The sequence below is a fragment of the Theropithecus gelada genome, chromosome 12, assembly GCF_003255815.1.
Source record: "Theropithecus gelada isolate Dixy chromosome 12, Tgel_1.0, whole genome shotgun sequence".
NCBI lineage: Eukaryota > Metazoa > Chordata > Mammalia > Primates > Cercopithecidae > Theropithecus > Theropithecus gelada.
The window spans coordinates 13,665,184-13,689,522 of NC_037680.1; the positions used below are offsets into that span (position 1 = coordinate 13,665,184).

At 36.9% G+C, this 24,339-nt stretch overlaps 1 protein-coding gene across 7 annotated transcripts in view; it reads left to right on the forward strand.

The window, feature by feature from the left end:
• Positions 1 to 24,339, forward strand: part of R3HDM1 (R3H domain containing 1) — a 203,007-nt gene that overhangs the window by 38,532 nt on the left and 140,136 nt on the right. For 2 of the 7 annotated variants that reach the window (XM_025403879.1, XM_025403883.1), the window contains exon 1: positions 17,129 to 17,309. The exons of 3 other annotated variants lie outside the window; for them this stretch is intronic. The gene's annotated coding sequence lies outside the window, so the exon portion shown is untranslated. Of the gene's footprint in view, positions 1 to 16,970; positions 17,310 to 24,339 lie in introns of those variants that run through there. 2 more of the 7 variants (XM_025403882.1, XM_025403878.1) reach the window with 2 other exon arrangements.

Below are 24,339 nucleotides of genomic sequence, written 5' to 3' on the forward strand. Positions count from 1 at the left end.
GCTCCGCCTCCCGGGTTCACGCCGTTCTCCTGCCTCAGCCTCCCGAGTAGCTGGGACTACAGGCATCCGCCACCATGCCTCACTAATTTTTTGTATTTTTAGTAGAGACTGGGTTTCACCGTGTTAGCCAGGATGGTCTCGATCTCTTGACCTCGTGATCTGCCTGCCTTGGCCTCCCACAGTGCTGGGGTTACAGGTGTGAGCCACCACGCCTGGCCAGTAAGCTCTTTTTAAGTGTTAACTCTTGATCCATTTGTTGTTTTCATTCAATAAATAGAAAAATGTATTTCCTCAGCTGATGATTTTGAATTAACTATTGATCATAAACATATCTTTTATTTACTAGGGTATTTGAGATGAGGAATTTTAAACAGCTAAATTATTCTTATTTTCTGCCACTTAAGCTTGTGTTCCACCAACTGCATCTAGAATAATTCTCTGACCTTTCTTTATTTGCTATACAAGTTAAATGATCTCAGTGTTAAATGTCATATAGGGTAGTAAAGTATTGTCTAAAGTGTTATCTTCCATGTGTAATGATGTGTCTGTATACTGTAGGAATACATAAGCAAATACTGCCTTCTACTTTGTGGCCCATGTACTTGCAAAAAAAAAAAAATCTTTCATTTGATTTCTGTTAGTGATTAGATGACTGTGTCACAATTACCATCAGCCTCTCAAGAAACTATTTTGTATAACTTAGCAGCTAAAAAGAGGAGGGAAAACTGGTTTATATATTCAAAGGGAAAGGAAAACTTTTTTGGAAAAAAAAAATTATTGATTGCATTATGCATCCCAAACCTAATGCTAGAATCAGTTCCCCTTTACAACTGAGGGCCTAGGATAAAAATTAGTTCTCCCAGAATTGTAGAAATGAGCACAAGAAGATAGAAATTAAGTAATTCACAGACTTCGTTGTAGAGATTATGTGTAATAAAGCTTCTTGCCAGTATTGACGAAGTCCTTGTTGCTCTTACATGCCATCAAATGTACAGTTTTATTGTTTCAGGTCATTTGCTCTTTTATTTAGCTTTATTGTCTTAATTTTAAAACTATTTTCTTTTTAAAAATATCATCTAGCCTAAAGTGCCACAAAGCTATTTTCAACATGTGTGTTGTAGCCTAATGGTAGGAAGACTCATTTAGGCAATGACTTGATCAAAAATTGCATTTCGACCCGTCAGAAAAGTCAATATACTTATTAGCATTTTTGATTTACTATTCTTGAGGCCAAAAATAACTATACAGTGCTTTTTAAAACATGCCTATACTGCCAGAAATTCCTGGAGTTGCAACATATTTTTTTAGTTAATGAGGAATATAAAATGTTTGTTGAAAAATGTTTTTCAAGTATGTCAATTTCAGATAAACTGGATTTCACCAAATTAAAAAGTTTTATATTTTATAGGATGCCATCAAGAAAGTGAAATATTTTCACAGATGGAAGAAAATATTCGCAAACTATGTATCTGATAAAAGATTTACAGGATATTTAGTAGCAAAATTTTATTTTGTTATTATTTTTTATTATTTATTTATTTATTTATTAGAGACGGAGTCTTGCTCTGTCATCCAGGATGGAGTGCAGTGGCGCAATCTCAGCTCACTGCAACCTCCACCTCCCTGGTTCAACCAATTCTTCTCCCTCAGCCTCCTGAGTAGCTGGGACTACAGGCACACACTGCCACACCCAGCTAATTTTTTGTATTTTAGTAGAGACCGGGTTTCGCCATGTTGCCCAGGCTGGTCTCGAACTCCTGAGCTCAGGCAGTTCACCTGCCTCAGCCTCCCAGAGTGCTAGGATTACAGACGTGAGCCACTGAACCTGGCCTAATTTTATTTATTTTTTTTAAGACAGGGTCTCACTCTGTGGCCCAGGCCAGAGTGCAGTGGCACAGTCACAGCTCACTGCAGCCTCTACCTCTGGGGCTCAAGCAATCCTTTCACCTCAGCCCCCAATAGAGCTAGGACTACAGGCACACTCCACCATATCAGCTAATTTTTGTATGTTTTGTAGAAATGGGGTTTCACTATGCTGCCTAGGCTAATCTCGAACTCCTGGACTCAAGCGATCTACCCACCTTGGCTTCCCAGAGTGCTAGAATTATAGGCGTGAGCCACTATACTTGGCCTGCATAATTTTATTTTAATTTATTGTATTTATTTTGAGACACAGTCTCACTTCATCATCCAGGCTGGCGTGCAGTGGTGCCGTCTCAGCTCACTGCAACCTCCACCTCCCAGGTTCAAACAATTCTCCTGCCTTGGCCTCCCAGGTAGCTGGGATTACAGGCACACCACCACACCCGGCTAATTTTTTTTTTTTTTTCTTTGTAGAGACAGAGTTTCACCATGTTAGCCAGGCTGGTCTTAAACTCCTGACCTCAAGTGACCCACCGCCTTGGCCTCCCAAAGTGCTGGGATTACAGGCATGAGCCACTGCACCTGGCCCCAGCCTGCAAAATTTTAAAAAATGAAAAAGGACTTGTATACAGAAAACATGAGAAGCTCTTATGACTCAGTAGTAAAGACACATAACCCAATTTAAAAGGGGCAAGTGATATGAATAGATATTTTCCCAGAGAAGATACACATAAGGCCAATAAGCACATGGAAAGATACTCAACATTTTAGCCATCAAGAAAATGTAAATCAAAACCAAAATTGAAATCAAAACCACAATGAGATATGACTTCATACCCACTAGGATGACTATAATAAAATAAAACACATAAGAATTGGTAAGGATGTGCAGAAATTGGACCGTCCTACGTTGTTGTTGGGAATGTTAAATTGTACAAAATTGCTGGGGAAACAGGGTTGTCATTTTACCCAACAAGTCAACCCAGATATATAGCCAAGAGAAATGAAAACGTGTTCTCACAAAAATTTGGATAGTACATGAATGTTCATAGCAGCATATTTATAATAATCAATAGATGGAAACAAGCCAAATGTTATCAGCTGACAAATGGATAAACAAAATGTGGCGTATCCATAAAATGGAATATTATTTTCTTTCTTTTTTTTTTTTTTTTTTTTTTTTTTTTTTTTTTTTTTTTTTTTTTTTGAGACGGAGTCTGGCTCTGTCGCCCGAGCTGGAGTGCAGTGGCCAGATCTCAGCTCACTGCAAGCTCCACCTCCCGGGTTTAGGCCATTCTCCTGCCTCAGCCTCCCGAGTAGCTGGGACTACAGGCGCCGCCACCTCGCCCGGCTAGTTTTTTTTTTGTATTTTTAGTAGAGACAGGGTTTCACCGTGTTAGCCAGGATGGTCTCGATCTCCTGACCTCGTGATCCGCCCATCTCCGCCTCCCAAAGTGCTGGGATTACAGGCTTGAGCCACCGCGCCCGGCCATAAAATGGAATATTATTTTCACGATAAAGAATGAATTGCTGATAAATCCTACAGCATGGATGACTCTCGATATCACTGTGCTAAGTGAAGGAAGTCAGCCACAGAAGACCATATATTGTATGATACCATTTATATAAAATGGCTAGAATAGGTAAATCTATAGAGATAGTAGATTAGTGGTTGTCTCGGTCTGGATGGGGAATGGAGGAATCAGGAGGCAATAGCTAAAGAGGGCAGTTGCTCTATGGGATGATGAAAATATTCTAAAATTGATTGTGATTGTTACATAACTATGAGTATACTAAAAAGTATGGAATTATACACTTTAAATGGGCAGTTATATGACATGTCGTTTGTATGTCGATAAGCTGTTACCAAAAGAAAATTTTCAAGGAGGACTTCCAAATAACTAAAGACAGTAGTGGTCATGGATCTACTGCCTCCCAATTTTCCTTCAAATAAATATAGAATAGGAAGGAAAAAAATCTATACAGAATTTGAAGACAGCATAACTTGAAGAGAGTCTAAGAATTCAGTATTACTGTAACTAAAAAGAGAGCACTCAGCAGATCCTGGCATGTGATCTCTCATACTTCCATTCATCTCCTGCCTGCCACAAGACTTTGTGGCAAGCATAGGCAAAGAAAAATGGAGACAAAATGGAGAGGGAATCTTAACGTTATCTAAATGTTCAGCCTGAAAAAGTCTACCCTAAGTCTGAAAATTCTTTTTTTTTTTTTTAAGGTATCCAAATAGAGTAAAAGTAGGGATTACAGCGGAGGGACTTAAAAATACATAATCTTGGGAGGCCGAGGCAGGTGAATCGTGAGGTCAGGAGTTCAAGACCAGCCTGGCCAAGATGGTGAAACCCTGTCTCTACTGAAAAATACAAAACTTAGCTGGGCGCAGTGGCGGGCGCCTGTAATCCTAGCTACTCGGGAGGCTGAGGCAGGAGAATTGCTTGAACCTGGGAGGCAGAGTTTGCAGTGAGCCGAGATCACGCCACTGCACTCTAGCCTGGGTGACAGAGCAAGACTCTGCCTAAAAAATCAAAAGAAAAATACATACAATCTGAAGAGGCAGTCTTCAAAGTGCATAGCTTCTAGGGGAGAAAAAGAAGGTACATAAGTAGAGGAGAAGCACCCTTTGGCAGTTGAGTGGTGAAAAGGTAATAAAGCAAAGGAGGAGATTCAGAATGCAGCAAAACAAAGAGAACCACAAAGTTAAGTTACAGAATTCATAGCCAACTGTTCCCCTCACAACAAAACAAATAATTGGCAGGACTTTGGTATACTGACAGAAGAGGGCACTATTAAAATAGGAATCTTGTAAAACATCCCAGTAATATAGTGCTTTAATAAAAAAAATTTATAGCAGTAAACACATTTATCTGAAAAAATGAACATAAATGAATTAAATTTTGAGCTCAAAACAAAATTTAGGAAAACAAAGTAAACCTAAACAGCATGCCTAGAAGGAAATAATAAAGATAAAAGCAGAAATTAATGAGGTAGGGAATAGAAAAACAAGACCTAATAAATCTGTATTCTGAAAGTTTTAAATTCTGAAAATAGACAGTTAGTTAATCATGTAAAGGAAAGGAGTAAAACATAGATATGCAAAATAAGATAAGAAAGTGGTAAATAACCACTAAAAATTTTTTAAAAATTTTAAAATCACAAGAGACTACTTAGCAGACCTCACTGCAGTTATTTGGAAACCTAGATGAAATGAGTAATTTTCTAGGGAAATGCAGATTACCAACATGGAGTTAAAGAAGTTGGACAGACTAATTTCCATAAAAGAAAGAATACTACTAAACTATCCCACCAAAAAGCATAAACCTGAATGGTTTCACCAAGCAATTCTATCAGACCTTCAGAGACCAGATAGTCCCACTGCTGCATAAATTGTTCCTGAGCACTGGAAATGCTGGAAAGCTTCTGAATTTCTGTGAAACAAACATACTATTGATACTTAAACCTGGTAAGAACAGCATTGAAGAAAGCTATAAATCAGCGTCGCATAAGAATATTGATGTAGAAATACTAAATTAAATATTATCATTATGAAGTGATATACCATGACCATGTGAGATTTATTTCAGGGATGCAGGACTGGCTTAATACTAGGATACTCATTAGCATACTCCCTACTGATAGATTTGTGAGGAAAACTCATTATTTCCATAGGTGCTGAAGGAGCCTTCAACAAGATCCACCCATTTTGTGCTCGTTCTCTCTCTCTCTCTCTCTCTCTCAAATAGGGATTGTGGGATACATTTTTGAAATGATGAAATTTATATATCTTAGTCCTAAAGCCAGGAGTCTTACATATAATGGGAAATACTGGAAGTATTTCCACAATATACAGAAACAAGGCAAATGTGCATTATACAAGGCAAATGTGCACTATCTTAATGCTGTTCGACATTATAATGGAGGTATTAACCAATATAGTTAGATACATCGATTAGAGGCATAAGAATGGGTAAAGAAGAAAGACCATCTCTGCAGATTATATAATACGGGTTGAGTATTCCTAATCTGAAAGGCTCCAAAATTCAAAACTTTTTAAGCAGTCATATAATGCACAAAGTAAATGCTTATTGAAGCATTTCAGATTTTGGATTAAGGCCGCAATGAAAATAATGAAGAAATTCCTAAATGCAAAAAAATTCGAAATATCTCGACCCAAACTTTTTTGGTTTTGACTGGAGTGCAATGGCGTGATCTTGGCTCACTGCAACCTTAACCTCCCAGGTTCAACCAGTTCTCCTGCCTCAGCCTCCAAAATAGCTGGGATTACAGGTGTCCATCCCCATACCTGGATATTTTTGTATTTTTAGTAGAGACAGGGTTTCACCATGTTGGCCCCGCTAGTCTTGAACTTTGACCTCAAGTGATCCACCCACCTGGCCTCCCAAAGTGCTAGGATTTACAGGCATGAGCCACCATGCCCCGCCCAACCCAAATATTTTTGATAAGGGATAGTCAACCTGTAGTATGGTTGGAAAACTATGGGGGATCACTAGTAAAATTAATCCAAATGATAAAAGAATTCAATAAAATTAACTTAAAAAATCAATAGACTCTTATATACAGACAGTAGCCAGTTAGTCATAATGGTAGAGAAAACTCCACTTACAATAACAACAAAGATTAAATGCTTATTAAACATAAAAATGGACAGAGCATACGGGAAGAAACTTATTCAAAACTTAAGTAATAAAAGTAGATTTGAATAGGATGGCTCCTCATTGTAAAGATGTCAGTTCTCCTTGATTTCTGAAATTAATGCATTCTCAGTAATAACACCAAGAAGCCTTTTTTTTTTTTTTTTAAGTTAGACAAGTTGATACTAAGTCTTATGGGAAAACAAATATACAAGAATAGCCAGGAAGAAACTAGAAAAGAGAAACTGTTGGTGGGACTAGCTCTAAGAGACATTAAAACATATACTATAAAGCTTCTATAATTAAATCTGTGTGCTGCTATCACATGAATAAATAAATAGAGCAGTAGAATAGAAAGCCCAGAAACAGACACAGGTACAAGTGGAAATAATAAAAATGGTATCTTGGACTGGATTCAGTGGCTCACATCTGTAATCCTAGCACATTCGGAGGACAAGGCAGGCGAATCACTTGAGCCCAGGAGTTTGAGACCACGCTGGTCAACATGGCGAAACCCTGACTACAAAAATTAGCAGGCATGGTGGCTTCACAGGAGGCCGAGAGATGGGACGATCGCTTGAACCCAGGACATCCAAGACAGTAGTGTGCCATGATAGTGTCACTGCACTCCAGCCTGGGTGACGGAGTGAGACCCTGTCTCAAAAAAAAAAAAAAAAAGTGATAGAAGGTAGAAATTGGCTTTTTAATAAATGGTACCCAGATATCTGAATGTCCCAGATAATAAATGATACCACTGAATAAATAGTACTGAGATATTTAGAAAGAAATAACATTAGATACATCTTGTGTATTATACATCTTGTGCCATGTATAAGAATAAACACAACATATACACAAGTGTTCATAGCATTATTCATAACAGCCAAAAAATTCAAACTCATATGTGTATTAACTGATAATTGGATAAGCAAAGTGTGCTGTGGTATGTCCATACAATGAAACATAATTCAGCAATAAAAAGAAAAGCTGTGATACATGCTACAATGTGGGTGAAACTTGAAAACATTATACTAAGTGAAATAAAGCAGTCACAAAAGACCACAGATTGTATGATTTCATTTATATGAAATGTCAATGAAGGGCAAATCTGTAAAGTGAGAAAGTAGATTAGTGGTTGCTGGGGGCTAAGGGAGTTTGGTTTAAAGAGGGGTGACTGATAAAAGGTATAGTAGTTTCTCATTGGAATAATGAAAATGTTCCTAAATTTATTGTGATGGCTACACAACTGTATGAATATGCTAAAAGCCACTGAACAAGACACCGAATGAATTTAAATGGATGAATGTATGCTATATAAATTATATCCAATAATTAGCTGTTACCAAAAAAAAAAAAAACCCTCCAAACAGGTTAAGGATCTAAATGTTTAAAGAGAGAGAAAAAAAGACCATATAAGAAAACCCATGTTTTCTTCTTTAACCTTGGTGAATGAAAAAGGCTTTTGGGCTATGATTCAAAATGCAGAGACAACCAAAGATTGACAAACACATCTACATAAAAATAAGAAAATTTTACATGGCAAAAACCAACATGAAAAAAAGTCAAAAAACCAAACTGACACACTCGAAGAAAATTTTTTCTACATATACCTTAGCCAAAAGGCTTATAGCAGTAATATACTACACTTGATTTTAGCCAAAAGGCTGAAAAGCCATATCCCTGATATATAAAGAACTCTTAATAATTAAATAATCAAAAAAAAAAAAAAAACCCTGAGCAACAAAGGACCAAAGACCTGCTAGAAAAAATGGGGAAAATACATAGATGGACAACTCACAAACAATGAAAACTGGGCCTTAAGCACATAAAAAGTTTTAAGTTCATACGGAGAAATAAGCTCACACCTGTAATCCCAACACTTGGAGAGGCCAAGGTGGGTGGATCACCCGAGGTCGAGAGTTCAAGACCAGCCTGACCAACATGGAGAAACCTCATCTCTACTAAAAATACAAAAATTAGCCAGTCGTTGTGGCAGGTGCCTGTAATCCCATCTACTTAGGAGGCTGAGGCAGGAGAATCGCTTGAACTCGGGAGGCAGAAGTTATGGCGAGCTGAGATTGCGCCATTGTACTCTAGCCTGGGCAACAAGAGCAAAACTTCGTCTCAAAAAAAAAAAAAAAAGTAAAACAGCACTGAGACACCATTTCTTGTCTGTCAGATTAGTGAAAACTAAAAAGAATGTCAGCTAATTTTGTTGCAAGGCACTTTCTCATACTGCTGGTAAAAGTGCACACTGGCATAGCCCTTTTTCTGGAGAGCAGTGCCTAATAAATTGACATATGCAGTTGTCTTTTGACCCAACAATCCCAATTCTAGGAATCTTCTCTAAAGAAGTGTATCCATTTTAGGAGTGTTTGTAATTACGAAATATTGCAAGTAGCCTAAATACCCATTCAGGAGAATGATTGAATAAATGATGGTACAGCTGCACAATGGAGTAGTACTGTGTCACTGTAAGAAAGAATGAGGAAAATCTCTGAACTACTTGCAGTGCAATTAAGGGAATAAAGTATGAAGAGTATCTATAATATGCTACTCTTTATGAAGCAGGGAAATACAGGCACAGATGTCAACTTATTGTGCAAAAGAAATACCAGAATGATAAACTAGAAACTAGTGAAACTAGTTTCTTAACAGGGAATGCATGAGAATGGTATAGAAAGATTGGGAGTAATGGGAATAAGATAGTAGAGATAGGGAGCAGCACTTCTCTGACTGTAATTTTTTATATGACTTTGACTCTCAGAACCCTGATAATTTTTTACATAGTCTTCAGAAATAACAGAAATCAACTTGGATATTGGCAGGTATGGAGAAAGGAGCCCAAAATGTAATGCAAGCACTAACAGATGAACAATATTAACTTGATTATGAAGTCAATGAATAACACTGACTTGAGTGGGGAAGAAAAGAACTAAGTAACTTTGGAAAACTGTATTTTGATTAGGCATTCTAAAGCTAAACACAAGACAAAAAACAAATATTGTAAGTAGTAAATGTGTTTCTCACAGAGGTATCACTTAGGAATTATGAAACTGCCTTTTGTGTAAAGTTTTAAAAATAAGTGAATATATTGTAGATAATGAAAGTCAGACTTCTCATTGTTGTCTAAAGAAGTTACAGATTAAGATAGGAGTAGGCTAGAATTAACGCTATGTTCATTGACTGGAGTTTGAGGTATCCATATGAAGTCATGGTTTTTAATATACGTATGATGTATGAATACAAAAATACATAATACAGATGTGTGAATATGTGTATACTGTACATACACATATTCCCGAGCTCTGTCCTGAGAGAGCCAGAGGAATGATACCCTAGTAAGCACATTAGTGTTCAGATCTTCTTTAAATGCCATTCTCCAGTAAAGGGAACCATGGGTCCTTGGAAAAATGGTTGAGTCTGGGGGCAAGAATAATACAAGATGTGCCTGGAACATCATGTGGTGCCAGAAAGTAATTCAAAAAACGATGAAAGCATGTTGAAAGGACAACAGGAGCCAATCTGGTGGAACTCCCAATGGCCCAAACTGGGATAATTTGAGAAACAAAATAATGATAATATTAGATTATAACCCACAAAATAAAACACATGTACAGGCATTTAGGTAGATAAGATAGATGGGAGGGATAGGAAGGACAGCTCTTTCTTACATGGAATTCCAGTTAGCATAGATGAAAAGAGAGAAATAAAAACCATCATTAGGCAGACAACACTGTAATAAATATTGCATGCAAGAACTATCAGTGGATACTCAATGGGAGAATTTGTGATGAAAAGCAGGATATTTTCAAGGTCGCAAAATATCTCCCCACAAGATGTGAATTACAAAGAGAAAAATGGTAACTATGGGGCAGCGGGTGGGGGGAAATGGCAGATACCCCCTTAACCAGGTAAAGTAGAAATCACTAGTAATCTAAGACACGCCAATGTCATGTGTTCCCTAATGTACTGAAAGGGCACAATTTCACTTCCGTGGTGTCCCTGCCAAAAATGCCTAATCTAATCATGAAACTGGTGACGTTTGCTTAAGGAATCTAAATAAGGTCTGTAGTATTAGTTAATAGTGTTATAATTTTCTGATATCAGTAATTGTACTATAATTATGTAACATGTTATAAGGGGAAGTTGGATGAGGTATATACAGGATGTCTGTGCTATTTTTGCAACTTTTCTCCGATTCTAAAATTATTTCCAATAAAACATCTTTAAAAATAGGGGCCAGGCATAGTGGCTCGCGCAGCACTGTTGTAATCCCAGCACTTTGAGAGGCCGAGACAGGCGGATCACTTGAGCCCAGGAGTTCAAGACCAGCCTGGGCAATATAGCAAAAACCCATCTCTACAAAAATTAGTCGGGCATGGTGGCATGCACCCTTTAGTCCTAGCTACTCGGGAGGTTTACGTGGGAGGATGGCTTGAGCCCAGGAGGTGGAGGTTGCAGCAAGCTGAGATCACACCACGGCACTCCAGCTTGGGCAAGAGGGAGACCCTGTCTCTAAATAAATGAATGGATGAGTGATAAAGGCTTGAGGTACCAGGTATCTGTTGTTACCTAAACTCTTGTTATCTGAGCTCAGAAGCCAGAAAAATTTTCATGACACAGTAAGCTTTGCTATCAGAGCTCTCACTATTTGAACTAAGATTGAATAGAGTCACAAGAGATACTTGTATTTATTATTGATATTTTTGTTGCAGTATTATTGGGGCTTGCTCTAAATAGAATTTTTCTTATTCCCCTGGAGTCAACCATTGATTTCTTTGCTTGTTCTCTTAATATACTCTCCCTTAGAGGACTCATCCATTTGATTGGCATCAGCTGTCACCCTTTAAGTGAAAAATCTGTGAAAAATCTGTACATGTCACTCCCCTAATTGTCTTCATTATCTCCCTAATGAGTCTCAGGAAAAGTCCTAGCTCTTAAACTTCACTCACAAGGCCTTGCCTGTCTGCTCCTACTTACATCTTCAGCTTTATTGTTTTAAAACAACAATAAACTCTTAGCTTTCCTTGAACTTGAAGCTCTTGCCTTGCTGAGCTACTCTGAAATTCACTCATTCCTTGAACTTGAAGCTGTTGCCTTGCTGAGCTACTTTCAAATCCACTCTTCCTAATGCTTTTTGGGTCTTGTTCGTATTGTTCTTTCTTCCTCTAATTCTTTGTCTTCTTTCCCTGGCTAATTCTTTCAAATGATAGCTTAAATGTTAGTTCATCCACAAAACATTATTTGACCTTCAAAGACTGGCTTTCAGTGTCCCCCTCAGATACTTCCATGGCATCCTTTAGTTCCCCTGTCCTGGCACTTACTACTCTTTTATAATGTTTATATCTTATATTAGACCATCTATGGTATAAAGAATAAATTAGAGGGAAGCAGAACCATTTTAAAGGCTGCAGACCAGTAAGAAGTCTCCTGGGTAAATCTAAGCAGGAACTAATAATGGTTACCTATATTACAGTATTAGTGAGGGTGGAGCCCAGAGATACTGTATGTCGAAAGTGGGGTATAAGATCCTTGAGAGCATTGTCTGTCCTGTTTGCCTGTAGATCCACAGTAGGGGAACTCTCATGAGTCCTTCCTTATACTCATAATTCAATTCCATTTCCCACCTGTGGAACATTTCACTTTACCCTCAACGGTCTTGGTGCCTTACTTCTATAATTATTTGTGTAGTCTTTGACGCTGGAACTTTGGATACCTCATTGCACCATTGGTTGTGGACTGTTGATTGACTTCACCTGACTATCTGAGTAATACCACAATCTTTCCTCACCACTTAGTAGTAAGTAGTATCTCCTTTCTATGACATGTTAAGTTGAAGAGGATGATTTAGGGTTGTTTATCTGCTTAATGTTTGTTTATTTGCTTTTGGTCAGTGGTGAACAAGAGTAGAAGTTAGTATTTTTGCCCCTATTCCAGTTGACCATGCCAAATTTCCTACTTCTAGTGGCATCAACATTCTTTAATTTATCCAGGTTTTCAAGTTTTTGAATTTTTATTAGCCTTCTAAATTTTGCTTTGAAGTGTCTCTCCACTGTCTTCATTGTTCTTTCCCAGTTAACACTCTGACCTTAACTCATGGTACCTTACATCTAAATTATTGTAAAATCTCTCAGTTTATATTCTTAATTACTTTGCATCATTATCCTCAACTTAGATTCTTAAGAATTATGTTGACTCTAAGCCTTGACATCAAATTATCTTGGTGAATTGATTTTTTCCTCAGAATTTTAAGGACTAAATGAGATAATGGATGAGTGCTTTGTAACTGTATATCCCGTACCTCTTGATTTATTCCCTCCTTTTAAAAATCCTTCCATCTTGCTAGGCGCAGTGGCTCACACCTGTAATCCCAGCAGTTTGGGAGGCCCAGGTGGGCGGATCACCTGAGATCACGAATTCGAGACCAGCCTGGCTAACATGGTGAAGCCCTGTTTCTACTAAAAATACAAAAAATTAGCCGGGCGTGGTGGCGCACACCTGTAATCCCAGCTACTAGGGAGGCTGAGCCAGGAGAATTGCCTGAACCTGGGAGGCGGAGGTTGCAGTGAGCCGATATTGTGCCATTGCACTCCAGCCTGGGCAACAGAGCAAGACTGTCTCAAATAAATAAATAAATACAAATTAGTTAATGGTTTTAATTTTAATGAAAATTAAAAATCATAGGAAGTGAATTTCTTATCTCCTTTTAGGTTATTACAATTTTATGTTCAGTAAAAGCAGAATCTTAAGGGAATGAGGAAGCTTCCAGAGTTGAAATGCCTTGGTCTTTTTGTGTCCCTGGGCTGTTGGCAGTGACTCTGCTACAGAATACCACTTGGGGAGATCAACTTACTCAGTACAGGGTGCAGGGAACGCGGGAAGCTGGGAGGGCCAGAAACCCACACTGCGTGGTATGGAATAGTGGAAAAGAACCCTCCTTTAGGAGGATAACATCCTCTGCTTTCTATTTTTATATTTCAAAGTGAGGTATTTTTACTTCAAATTACAGTACTGTATATAGTTAATATGAGAATGTTGTATATTTGCTAATAGAGGTTTATTGCTATATAATGGTCTCCTTCTGCCCCCATAGCATTGTAAAAAAAAAAAAATCCTAACCAGTTTTTAAAATGTTTTAAATTCTTAATAAAAAATGCTGCAGTAAATATAGATCTTTACTTCAAAAAGAAAATGAAAGGCCTACTGGAAAGGGTTTCACAGAAAAGTTTAAAGTTATAAAATAGACACACAGATATAGCCTTCTGTCTTCACCACTTCTTAACATTTTGGCACATTTGCTTTCTCTCTCTATGTGTGTCTGTTTCTCTGGCTAATGTATTTTTATCACACCCAAGAAATTTAACATTTATAAAACGTAATCATTTAATATACCAACCGTGTATATACTACTTCAGTTGCTCCTCAGATTCCCGAATCTAATCAAATATAACACTTTACATTTTGTTTACAGGTCTCTCTAGTCTTCTGTAATTTTCCCGGTTTTTTTCCCATAATACTGATTTTTTTCAGCATTAAAGCTAGCTGTCTTGTAGGTTCACAGTTTGAATTTATCTGATTGTTTCATGATTAGATTCAGATTAAATATTTTTGGAGAAATAGAGCATAGGTGATTTTTTTCCCTGTTGCATTATATCAGGAGGCGTAAAAGGTTAGCCTGCCTGATTATTGGTGATGTTAAATTTGATCACTTGATTAAGGTAGAGTCTGCTGGTAATGAACATACCTTTGAAATTAAAAGTTATCAGTAACCAAAGAATATCTTGTTCAGTGACCATCTCTCATCTAACAGATTTTGTCATATATTTATGATCCTTGCCAGAATCAGTGATTACATTAGTGGTTGCAAAATAATTGAGTTTCTCCTTCAAAAGATGTGTTAAAATTTCTTTAAAAAATTGTTACCGTAAGATGGCCCTTGGCTATAGTAATCATTTGCTGTTTTTGTTTAGAATGTATTAGGAAGTATGTGAGAGAATTAGGTTCAAATGTTGTCTTTACCTGTAAAGGTTGAGATCTTAAAGTTCCACAAGAGCTAAGGCACCAGAAAAATTAAGAAGAAAGTTTATCAGCCATGTCAGTAATTAGATTTAGATAATAACATTTCTGATATTAGTCCCATAGTTGCCCCAGTTCCTATCATTCAGATGGGAATTATCTTTTTGCCTTATAACTACAGGTAAACCCTGTAGAGTCAGTGTACTTCTGTTTTTGCAGAAGTTGTTGCTGGACTTTCCAAAATGGATAGCACAAAATTTAAGGTGCAAGCAAAAAGTTAAATTTTATTAACTCAGATTTCAGCTGGGTGTGGTGGCTCACACCTGTAATCCCAGCACTTTGGGAGGCCAAAGCAGGTGGATCACTTGAGGTCAGGAGTTCAAGACCAGCCTGGCCAACATGGTGAAACACCATCTCTAGTAAAAATACAAATATTAGCCAGTTGTGGTGGCAGGTGCCTGTAATCCCAGCTACTTGGGAGGCTGAAGCAGGAGGATCACTTGAACCTGGGAGGCAGAGGTTGCAGTGAGCTGAGATTGCGCCCCTGCTCTCCAGCCTGGGTGACAGAACGAGATTCTGTCTAAAAAAATAAATGAATATTAACTCAAATTTCTGTTATTGAGGGTTTATTTGAAAGTTATCATTACCTGACCATGGTAGCATGTTTAAGCACAGTTCCACAACATCATTACAAACCTAAACCTGTTTCACTATTTGTGTTTTAACATTTGTAAGGTAGAGACAAAGCCAACTCATACAATTACTGGTGTAGCATCCAAAAAGAATATTAAAGATAAGATCCTGTCTTATTAACAAGTTGTAGATTATTCCTAAATTAACAGTTTTTTGTCACTAAAATCTCACTATTAACAGCTAAGTTACTTCCGTTCATAATTAGTGGAAAACCTCTACTTGACAGCAATAAAACTGTATTTTAAGATATTTTTAATTATGACTTTTTACTGATTCACAATTACTTGAGTTTATAAGGCCTGCCTAACAATTTCCAAAGCTTGGAAAGAGAATCTTTTGAAATGTAGTAGAAAATATTCATTTGTTTTTGCTACAATGTAAGTGGGTTGTTTCATTATTCTGCATTTTAGCTTGTCCATCTGTTTCATAACAAGAGTTTCTATTACAGTTTTTAAGAAAAGCTGCCTTGAAATATGTTTCTCATAAGTAACAAAGATTTTATCTGAGAAAAAAATTATTTATACCCTTTGGCAAAAGCGGTAACTCGTCATGGAAAGGTCAGGGGCTTGGATATTTGTTTTTTGGGTACCTAGGCTGGCACTTGATTTTTACCAGAAAGTGCAGGGTGCAGTAAAAGATTGTACACTGGAGAAATTTTACGTAAATCAGTGGGAAGCCTCTCAGATAAGTCTCAGTGTTGTTAGCTGCCTCATCACCTTTGTTGTTTGAAGATTTGGGAAGATTTTGTGGATTTTCATGTATTTTCAACAATCTATTTCTAGGGCTGAGCATTTTTGAAAAGGTGTTAATATTTTTTCACATTATACTATAAAGCTGGTATCTTTCAGTGTTTGTCAAATTGGTATAAAGAGCACTGCTGGTTTATTAATCCGTAAGGTTATATAAACTCTACGTGACTTAACATTTTAGTGACATGGAAAAGTGCGATTTCTGGTTAGTGGTGTATAGATCTTTCTTCACGTAGTGCAGGTAATATATGAGCATTGTCTGATGGATCCTTACAACATCCCTATATGCTTTTGGAAAGTATGATCTTTGTTTAACAAAATGGGAAACAGAGGCGCATGCTGTACCAGCTATCACTGAAAACAATAGCTAGAATCCAGAAAACATACTCATCTGGTTCAGTGTGTTGCCCAATAGATACAATTAGTATTCTGTTTTCTTTATCTGATTTGTTTGCCTTATAATTATTAAACCTGGTTTTTTAAATTCGATTTTGGTTGATTCCTTTTCTTGTAAGTCCGCCACTTGAGGTAATATAGCCAACAAGCATCTGACACGAGGCAGAATTGTCCTCAGATTGCAGCTCTACTGCTATCTCCATCTGTTGGTATGAAGAAGTAATGCTCTTGCCAGAAATAAGCAAGCTTATTTTAATTTTAGCAAAAACAGATTAAGAAATAAGAAATTGTGCTGTTAATTCATTTTCTTTCTTTGTGACAGGTAAAGTCAGTTGGAAGATGCAAAACTGTCACAGGAAGTTGGTTATTATAGACAAATTGCCTTTTTTAAGGCTTTTTGTTAGTGATATTAGAAGTGTCAAAGAGAGTAATTTAAAAATGACATTAACCATACCTAAATTATTTATGGCTTGTTCTTTAAGGAATTACAGAAAAATATGGTTGTCTCAACTTTTTTTCTTCAACCTGGGATCAGGCATCATTGTGCAACAATATTTTAATAGCGAGAAATCTCAAAAATCCTGACAGTCTTTGCATATTCACAGTTTCATGGGCTTTTGCATCATTGCTTCTGAATTGCTAATGAAGAGCTCAATATAGCTTCTGATGCATTTCAGATATTCTGGGTGGTGACTGGCTAGAGTGTTACTGACATCACAACATACAGCTGTTGACTTTCTATTGTCTGAGTCCTCAGCAAGTGCTTTAGACTGCTCTAGCAGGCACTCCCAATGCCTGACTAATCAGCTGGATGTGTGCAGTGAGCTCTGTAGAGGAGCAACGCAGAGCAGCAGTTTACAGGTACTATGGAAAGAACATCTTCTTAACTCTGTATGATGAAGCAAATACCAATACAATGAAGGTATGTGACTCTTAATTCATTTGCTAAATTTGTATAGAAGGTAATCTGATACATGAAGAAGTATTCATGTTCACTTAGTACCATAATTTTTGTTAGAGGATGTGTGATAAAATTCTACCATGTTGAAAGTGAGAGCCTTTTAAAATTGTTTTTGTTTATTTTTGCAAAGATATATTTGTTTAGGTTGATGGAGTGAAAAGTAGCGTCATTTACTTCTCAGCTGTAGCACTAGTTTCTTCTCCCAGTCCCTCACATGTTTGATACTTCTTGTAACTTACTGATAGAATGGTTTACCTGTGTGCTAATCGGTGTTTGTGTATAGCACAGCAAATTGTCAGTTGGAAAAATGACTTCTCTTTGAAGTTCATCTTAAAATAGACATACTATATGACTTGTTCAATTTTAAAAATTTTATTGTGGAACAAATACAATATGAATGAGACTTTTGGAAATTAAGAAGCTAAGAATCTTAACTTTCAAAACTCATGGTAATGGTGTGCTACCCTTTTGGGGGAAGAGGTGGAATAATTTTTAAAGTGCTTGTAACAGCAAAACCTAGATCTGTCATTGCTATGATTAGCATAATCAGATATCACATTGCAAAAGAGAGCAAATGCTAATCAAACTATGTAATTTTTGAGGAGTATCTGATTCCTAATTATACAGTCTGAAAACTTTGACATTTACCTCGATATTTTGATTCCTCAAAACTGAAATCTCATCATGTAGGTGATACTGAAGAGCACATGTCATTTTCGTATAATTGAATTGTTTAGAAGGTTTTTGAGAGTTTTGCTTGCTTTTTATCTGGAATTAGCTGAAATTTTAACAGCATTTGGAATTGTTATGATATGAATTCCTTCCCCCTCCGTTTATGAAACAATTATTTTATTCTTACGAAATAATTCATCTCTTTTTTAGAGGAAATAGGAAGAAAATCACTAAATGGCCTTTTATCAACGCTGAATGTCATTGCTCTTTCTTTTGTCTATTTCTGATTCCCAACTGTGTAAGTAATTAGGGTCATCAAAATATTAATAGCTATTATTAAAATTAGGGTCTTTTATCAGATGCATTGCTTCACCCTAATGCCAAGAGAATTTCATTATTTTTAAGCCTCAGATTTTAAGTTTTATATTGAGAACTATAAATGAAAAAAATTAAAATAAGCAGCACATACTCTCAGTTCTTTCTTACAACTGCTTTTATCCATCCTTTGTCACATTCTGCTTTTCTTTTTCATACTTTTCCTCATTTTCATTTCTTCTTTTTCCTTTAGGTTTCTGTTTGTCGGTGTGCTTCTATCCTGCCCTCCCTCTCTTTTTCTGTTTGACTTTCTAAATATTTGTCTCTCCCTCTTGATTTATCTTGTCTCTCCCTCCATCTTCCGTTCTCCCTATCCCCACCCATTTTTCTCCCCCTCTCCCTCTACATTTGTCTTTCCCACTTTGTCTCAATCTGTCTCCCTTTCTGTTCATCTACCTGGTGTTTCAGGGTGTCTCTCCCTTTCTGACTAAATCTATCTTAATCTCTCTCTCTCTCTCTCTTTTATCTTTCTCCCTCCCTTTCTCTTTTCTTTCTCTTTCTTTCAGCCTTTCCTTTTCTGCCCCTCTGACTCTCTCTCACTCCCTGTCTGTTTCAGTATCTCCCATTCTCTGTATCTTGCTTTCCCACTGTGTCTTGGTCTCTTCCTGTCCCTATCTGTTAGTCTCTGTCCATCATTCCCTCTTCCTTTGTCTGTTTCTCTGTGTGCCCTTCTTTCTTCTCCCTCTCATCCTTTTGCTACTCCGTGCCTCTCTTTCTCCCTACCTTTCTGTCTGTGTGTCTCCCTGGCTTCACCTCTTTCAGTCTCTCTGCCTCCGTCCTTCCCTCTCTTGGCACTCTGCTCCCTTTCCCACCCTACTCCCAGATCTTTCTCTTTTCTGTCTAAGCTTCAGTCACACACATTCACTCTGCAAATTTTCATTCTCATACAAGTTTTCAGTTTTTATTGCAGCCTAGATCTGCACTTAAATTTTTTGGTTAATAAACCATTAGATAAAGAAATTAAATACTATATTTTAAATAAACATGATTTACTGTTTGCGCAGTTTTTTAATTTTGAGAAACTTATACCTGAGGTCTTATAAGTAGATTGAAATCATTTAAAAATTTTCTATCTTCTAAAGATATACATGTTAGGCCATTATTAAAGGGAATTATTTTTCTCTTAAAGGATTTTTCCATTAATTTTTAAGATTTATACAAAGCAATTTAAAATTTTTTCCTTTTAAGGATACATAAGATAATATCCCACTTCATAATTATATTTCAGATTATGGGTAAGCTTGTATTTAAAACTTGTATTGACTTTTTTATACCATCTGTATTTTTCAAATGTGTTAATAGCAGATATATGCTAGTATTTTTTTATTTTGTTTTTAACCTCTTGTTTTGAAATAATTATAGATTTATAGAAAGTTGCAAAAATAGAACAGAGAGTATTTTTTAAATGTTTTCCTCAAGATTTTGTATTTTGTATATGAGTATTTAAAATAGTCAGAAGAACAGACACTCATTTAGCATTTACCTGTTTACATAATCACGAACCTAGCAACTGCCATTACATTGTTTTCATTTCATTTTGTAAAGCAGATTAAAATACCATTTGATGAAAGCATAGTGTGTGTTAATAGCAGTATGGCTTTGTCATAACTAGCATAGAGCTATCAGGAAAGAAAGTTAGATTTACAAGTAACAAGTTATATATATATATATATATATATATATATATAAAGTATTCAAGAAGCAAAGAAAGATGTATAAGATGAAAATCTTCTCAGAGCTGAGTTAAATGTCATTTTCACATACAGCTCTTCCTCCTCTGAAATTATGTAGCATTGCTTGTTTCTGCATTCTTTTGATGTCTCTACTGCTTTGTATAGTTTTCATTTCTGCTCTGTGATCCCCCTCTGGTTGTAGGGGACAAAAGGTGGGAATGAAACAGAACCAACAAAATCATCATCTCTAAATCTTGCCATAACTTTCACAGCTGACCAACCCTCCTTCTGATTAATAACTGAGATCTTTAATACAGTTAATATAATGTATTTTTTCCAAACTGAGTTCCTCTAAGCCCCAGAGTACCACAAAGTACTTCAGGAAACATAAGAAAGCCTGAAGCCCAGTTAACACTGCTCTACTCATCCCCACCTTCTCACTTGAACAGAGCAAGTTTATATAATAAATATATGTTTCCATGGTCTTAGTTCTCCAGAAGCCTATATATGAATCCTACTTAACCCTTGTTTTATATTTTATGTATGTATGTTATAAAGTGACTTGGATAATATAACTCTGTCACATTATATAATATATATGATGCAAATCTGTTACATTATCTAATATATATGATGCAAATCTGTCATCTTATAAATATGCATATCATTTTATTATTATATACATAGATAAAGGGAGTTATTACTAAGATTCATGTATAGGTTTCTGGAGAACCAAGCAACCCCTAAAAGCATGTGTAAACTGTGAACATACACATGTGAGTAAGCACATGTGACTGCTGCATTTCTGAGGAGAGGATCCTTGGGTTTAATAAGATTTTTCAAGAGGAATCCTTTCATGGCCCAAAAATAATTAAGAGTCACTGCTTTATAGTGTTTATAAATCATTGTTCAACATGCTTTGTTTATTTTAAATTTTCTCTCTTTTCATTTATTTTCAAATGCTTAGAAAGTTATGTAGCTACTTCTGCAATAGCAGACACATCAACAGAGATCACATACAGTTTTTTTGAAGTAGTTTGAAAATATACAGTGACTGATTGATTACTAGGCACATCAGATGTCAGACTTCAGCTTGGGGTCACCGAGAGAGATAGTAGAACGTTTTTTTATTCCAGTACTTTCAGAGTGCTGGCTAAACCACAGCTTTCCTTAACAGGTAGAAAATGAATGACAACAAAAATAGAAAACTGTATGCTCCCTTGAGCTCCAGTGAGACAATTGTAAAGAAACCCATGTCTTAAATAGGAATAACTACTAAAACAATTTGATCTGGTAGACATAGCTGGGAAATAAAGCCACAAAAAAAATCAAGTCTGAAGTGCATTAAACCCATTGAATTTTTGCATTTTGTGCAAAGCCATAGGAAGCTGAGCCAATTAAATTGGACAGGTACTTTAAAGAGAAATTGTATCTGCTAGCTCTATACATATAGTATTTAGTGTGAACTATGAGAAATTGTGAGCTTTTTAGCAGTGTTCACCCATGCCCAGCAGCAGCACCTTCAGGCTGTAAAATTGTTTTCACTTTGTTGTTTACATCCTTTTATAGAGTATGAAGGTAGATGATGGCCACTGAAAGACAGCACCTGTTCTACCTCAAGCTGTTTTTAAGCTATTTTTACTGGCCATAAAATGCTCTTTGACTGAAAGAAGAAATCAAACATTTTCGAGCCTTTTCCTTCTAACATAATCCTTAGGTGCTTTCTTGAGAGAGGGCTGTGATCCTTTGTAAGAAAAAAATGTAGTGGCAATTCAAGAAATAAAGGGTGGCACATTAGTAGTTATGAAACCGAATGTCTACCAATTGTAACCTAAATTAAAATCCCATAAAGGAAACAGATTTTTTGGTGTAGGAAGGAAATAGGTCATGTTAGATCTACTGATTCAAATGCTAGAGAATGTGAAGTTTCACATTTTAAGCCATCAAAGAACCATTAGGTGGATTAATGTGCCAGGAGCCCAGCATGAATTTTGCTTTGATGATAGAGCTTTGTACCTTTAAGACCTGTAAAGGATTTTCCTTGTGACCCTATGATAAAAATGAAATGTTGGTCATGGGTAAAAAGTACAGAGATAGATGTTCATTTAGTCATATATTAGTAGTGTAGAGAAAAATATATCAAGTAAAATCAAATTTTGAAAGCATGGAGGAAACACCGCATCAGAGTCTAGCTAAAATACCATAAGACTGAGGGTTTCTTATAAACAGTCCAACACTTGCCAAAGTCTGTAAAGCAAATGCCTACTCATTGATGGCATTCTGAATGGCTAAATTTTAGAAATCAAGATTATGCTCATAATGATGTTTACCTTTACTTATGAACTACTAACATTATCATGCTGTGAATGTAGCACAAAATACATGAAAGAATATAACCTAATGAAACTAGATTATGCACCCACAATGACTTTTGACACTAATGTGCAGTTAGGCCAGATAAGTCCTACACAAGACTGCCCTCACTTCAGCCACCAGACCACCCTTCTGATCAGCTGGCTACGAATTTGGAGGTTCCCTCGGGTTTAATTGACTAGAATAACTCACAATTAGACTCACCATTAGAGCTTTATTGTGCCAAAAGAATACAAATCAGAACTAGCCAAAAGGAGAGACACACAGGGTAAGGTCTGGGCAAGTCCCAAATGCAAAGCTTTTGTTCTCTCCCCGTGAGGTCAAGATGTATTGTCTTTCCTGCACATTGGCATTTGTTAATTTGCAGAGCAATTTGCAGACAATCAGGGAGGCTCACCCAAGCTTCAGTGTTAAGAGTTTTTATTGGGATCCCATTACATTGGCATGATTAATTGAATCATTGGCCATGCAATTGAATTCAATATGTAGCCTCACTACCTTCCTTGGAAGTCAGACTGATTATCACATTCCTCAAAGTCCCAACTTTCTAATTAACATGTTTAGTCTTCCCAGCCAATCCCCATCCGGAATCACCATCTTAACATAAAGTATCCACCATGAGTAACTGCATTAGCGTACACTATCAGGACCCACCATGAATGACAAAGGCATTTCCATCAGTCCAGAAATCCCAAAAATTTAGAAGCTGCCTACCCAGGGACAAAGGTCAGCCAAATTTTCTATTACACAATATCTTACTTTCCAATTATTGATAATGTCTTTGGTATACCCTATATGAGAAGTAATTTACTTTTATGGTAATTATATATGAGATAACTCTAAGGTCAAGACTGAATAAGTGATCTTTCTCCTTCTGACCAGTTCCCTTTAGCTGATTTTGTACCTTAAAAGCATCTCTAAGCAGATCACTTTTAAAAGAATGAATCAGCTGGGCGCGGTGCCTCACGCCTGTAATCCCAGCACTTTGGGAGGCCGAGGCGGGCGGATCACAAGGTCAGGAGATAGAGACCATCCTGGCTAACACAGTGAAACCCCGTTTCTACTAAAAGTACAAAAAATTAGCCATGCGTGGTGGCTCGTGCCTGTAGTCCCAGATACTTGGGAGGCTGAGCAGGAGAATGGCGTGTGAGAGGAGCAGAGCTTGCAGTGAGCCGAGATTGCACTACTGCACTCCAGCCTGGGCGACAGTGCATGACTCCGTCTCAAAAAAAATAAATAAATAAAAGAATGAATTATTTTTTAAAAAATGAATTGTAACCAATTCAAGATGGAAACAAACAAAAAAAATCTACATTTTCTGTTACTGCCTGTTAAGTTATCCTGTCACGTCCTTATTATCTATGGCTCAATTTCCAGGAATCCAAACCTTTTGAATGTTCTTTGCTGTTTATTTCTTAGAACATGACTAGATGTTAATACGCGTTTGGGGTTTTCTTTCCTCCATGTAGTGTTTTTTTTTATTATTACTATTATTTTTTATTTTTTAAGAGGCAGGGTCTTGCTCTGTCATCCAGACTGGAATGCAGTGGCACTATTGTAGTTTACTGCACCCTCAAACTCCTGAGCCCAAGGGATCCTTTCTTGTGGTAGCCGGGACTACAGGCGTGTGCCACCGTACTCTACCTCCGTGTAGTCTTTTTTTTTTTTTTCTTTTTGAGATGGAGTCTCACTCTGTCGCCCTGGCTGGCGTGCAGTGGCGCCATCTTGGCTCACTGCAACCTCTACCTCCTGGATTCAAGCAATTCTCCTGCTTCAGCCTTCCAAGTAGCTGGGTTTACAGGTGCCTGCTACCATGCCTGGCTAATTTTTGTATTTTTAGTAGAGATGGGGTTTCACCATGTTGGCCAGCCTGGTCTCGAACTCCTGACCTCAAGTGA